Source organism: Salvelinus namaycush, unplaced genomic scaffold (genome assembly GCF_016432855.1).
Source record: "Salvelinus namaycush isolate Seneca unplaced genomic scaffold, SaNama_1.0 Scaffold57, whole genome shotgun sequence".
In the NCBI taxonomy this organism is placed as follows: domain Eukaryota; kingdom Metazoa; phylum Chordata; class Actinopteri; order Salmoniformes; family Salmonidae; genus Salvelinus; species Salvelinus namaycush.
In genome coordinates, this window is record NW_024061275.1 from 473,245 (window position 1) to 477,403 (window position 4,159).

The window sequence follows — 4,159 nt, forward strand, 5'->3', positions numbered from 1 at the left end:
TATTTACATGATTCATAGGAAGTGTAGTGTACTGTTTTTTTAAACTATATTTCTGTATACATGAATTAATTAGTTAAATCCTGTTTCTAGTCTATTAGTTACAATGTGTAACCATTGATGTCCCAGGACCAAGATTGGTAAACACTGTTGAAGTGTATAATTGTAATACATACATGCAGACACAGCGTCATTCAAAGACTGGAATTTGATACTCCTGGTATTGGATATGACTGAAAAATCATCTCAAAGACATTCATACTTAAACTGCACCTTTATTTGCCAAGGTAGAGTACATGATCAGTGAATATATTAAATGTACAGGCTACAATGTGGGGATCTCATGCATGGTAATAACTACATGTATATACGACTTGCATCCTTGGTACAACATGATATTATATTCTACTCAATCCATAAGCTTCATTAATGTCATTCAGGCTGTTTTGGAGTTGATACAACTGGCTATGATAGCTGAGGTTCATAGCTAGGTTCTGAACTAATATGCATACCAAACGGTTGGGTCCATACACAGATCGGCTAGATAGCTAGCTACACATCCATGGGCATACAGGGATTTTAATCATCCACTGCACAATAAGCAAGAACATAGCTAGCTACGTGATTTCATCTATCTGCATGGTAAATATCAGCAAGGCAAGCTTACAAAATTGTACATTCAATTTGCAGTAAATTCTTCAGCTAGCTAGATTCTATACATCCACTGTTTCGCAAAACAACAGCCTGGTTTGCTGGTTGTTTCAGGAGTCCCTAAAACAACCAGAATTACAATTTCATACTCATGTCACAACACCCATAAAGCTAGTCAGCTAGTCAGCTAGTTTGCTAAATCACGATTTTTGTAAATTAACTTTATGATAAAAAAAAAAATGCATAATCGTTTGTCTCTACATTAACTAACATTCCTGGCAACTGTGCATGTTTTTGCATGATTCGTTTTGACATTATAATCCCTTACATTTGCTTCCATCTTAGTATTGTTGTCCGCCATCTTTGATCCAGTTCAGTACTGTGTAGGCGTACCCCTCTCTCCTAGTATTTCTGTCCGCCATCTTTGATTCAGTTCTGTGTAGGCGTACCCCTCTCTCCTCGTATTTCTGTCCGCCATCTTTGATCCAGTTCAGTTCTGTGTAGGGGTACCCCTCTCTCCTCGTATTTCTGTCCACCATCTTTGATCCAGTTTAGTTCTGTGTAGTGGTACCCCTCTCTCGAAGTATTTCTTTCAGCGATCTTTGCTGAAGAAAGTCTAACAGTCACTAGTGAAGCAGCAACCTCCCCCGGTCCTAGTGCCGGCCCGGTAAGAAGTTTAAGATGCGATGGAATGGTTGACGAAAAAATAAATCACAGAAAAAATATATAGACTGATATTGATTTATTTAGGGGGGGCTAATTAATATTTAAGGCCTAGCGACGTCTCTGATTCCTACCCTTTAACTTTTTGTCTGAAAATAAAATATACGTTTTACTCAACTAGGTTACCCACTCCAGTCAGCAGATGGCGCTGTGGGAATTTAAGGCAATGCTGTTGGTGTGACGTATAATCTAGTGGACGGAACGCTTCTTTCAAAAGCAGCAACAGTTGGTCAGCCACCTCGGCAGCTTGCTAGACAAATAGCCGAACCAATAAAGCTCTTTAGGCGCTTTCGTAATTATTAGCCACTGTGTTTTAAACCCTCTTCTGTTGTCTAGTTAGTTATCTGTTTTAATTTCATATTTACAGTGTTGTATTTATTATTCAGTTAGCGGGCTGGTTAAGTTAGCATTAGCCAAGCTAGCTAACATCCCCGACCATTTTTTTTAATTTTTTTTATTTATTTCACCTTTATTTAACCAGGTAGGCTAGTTGAGAACAAGTTCTCATTTGCAACTGCGACCTGGCCAAGATAAAGCATAGCAGTGTGAACAGACAACAACACAGAGTTACACATGGAGTAAACAATAAACAAGTCAATAACATGGTAGAAAAAAAGAGAATCTATATACAATGTGTGCAAAAGGCATGAGGAGGTAGGCAATAAATCGAATAATTACAATTTAGCAGATTAACACTGGAGTGATAAATCATCAGATGATCATGTGCAAGTAGAGATACTGGTGTGCAAAAGAGCAGAAAAGTAAATAAATAAAAGCAGTATGGGGGGTGAGGTAGGTAAATTGGGTGGGCTATATACCGATGGACTATGTACAGCTGCAGCGATCGGTTAGCTGCTCGGATAGCAGATGTTTAAAGTTGTTGAGGGAGATAAAAGTCTCCAACTACAGAGATTTTTGCAATTCGTTCCAGTCGCAGGCAGCAGAGAACTGGAAGGAAAGGCGTCCAAATGAGGTTTTGGCTTTAGGGATGATCAGTGAGATACACCTGCTGGAGCGTGTGCTACGGGTGGGTGTAGCCATCGTGACCAGTGAACTGAGATAAGGCGGCACTTTACCTAGCATAGCCTTGTAGATGACCTGGAGCCAGTGGGTCTGATGACGAACATGTAGCGAGGGCCAGCCGACTAGGGCATACAGGTCGCAGTGGTGGGTCGTATAAGGTGCTTTAGTAACAAAACGGATGGCACTGTGATAAACTGCATCCAGTTTGCTGAGTAGAGTATTGGAAGCTATTTTGTAGATGACATCGCCGAAGTCGAGGATCGGTAGGATAGTCAGTTTTACTAGGGTAAGTTTGGCGGCGTGAGTGAAGGAGGCTTTGTTGCGAATTAGAAAGCCGACTCTAGATTTGATTTTGGATTGGAGATGTTTGATATGAGTCTGGAAGGAGAGTTTGCAGTCTAGCCAGACACCTAGGTACTTATAGATGTCCACATATTCTAGGTCGGAACCGTCCAGGGTGGTGATGCTAGTCAGGCGTGCGGGTGCAGGCAGCGAACGGTTGAAAAGCATGCATTTGGTTTTACTAGCGTTTAAGAGCAGTTGGAGGCCACGGAAGGAGTGTTGTATGGCATTGAAGCTCGTTTGGAGGTTAGATAGCACAATGTCCAAGGAAGGGCCAGAAGTATACAGAATGGTGTCGTCTGCGTAGAGGTGGATCAGGGAATCGCCCGCAGCAAGAGTGACATCATTGATATATACAGAGAAAAGAGTCGGCCCGAGAATTGAACCCTGAGGTACCCCCATAGAGACTGCCAGAGGACTGGACAGCATGCCCTCCGATTTGACACACTGAGCTCTGTCTGCAAAGTAGTTGGTGAACCAGGCAAGGCAGTCATTAGAAAAACCGAGGCTACTGAGTCTGCCGATAAGAATATGGTGATTGACAGAGTCGAAAGCCTTGGCCAGGTCGATGAAGACGGCTGCACAGTACTGTCTTTTATCGATGGCGGTTATGATATCGTTTAGTACCTTGAGCGTGGCTGAGGTGCACCCGTGACCGGCTCGGAAACCGGATTGCACAGCGGAGAAGGTACGGTGGGATTCGAGATGGTCAGTGATCTGTTTGTTGACTTGGTTTTCGAAGACCTTAGATAGGCAGGGCAGGATGGATATAGGTCTGTAACAGTTTGGGTCCAGGGTGTCTCCCTCTTTGAAGAGGGGGATGACCGCGGCAGCTTTCCAATCCTTGACCATGCGGTCACTAAGCTACTCCCGTGCTAAAGGAGAGGAGGATATCACAGTAAAAGAAGAAGTAGAGGATGAGGCCGTTACTGTGAAAGAAGAGGATGAAGCGTTCAGAGTGAAAGAGAGGGAGATGACTGTTACATTGAAAAAGGAGGAGGAAGAAGAGAAGGAAATTGGATTTCTGGGCCCGGTTTCCCAAACGCATCTTAAGGTGTCCGATGGTTCTAACGGTGAACTTAGCCGTAAGATGGTTTTGAGAAACCGTTCCCTGATTAACACTCGTAAGTACTGTCTTAAAAACAGAGGCACAAACTCTGCAGTTGTTGGACTGATGTTTGGTGTTAAATGGGAAATCTGCAATTGCTACATCCATATTTGGACTTTTAAATTATTTATTTATGGCCATTGATTATTGAAGAATATAACACATGCCTCATGAGCTTAGTTAAACTGTTGTACCCCATCAGAACCCCAAATAAGCTTTTTTTACTCCAATGTTTAGAAACAATGTAAACCAACACTGTATAGCCTCAACATGGTTTAAACATGGTTAAAACTGTAATGTTGATACCATGGATAG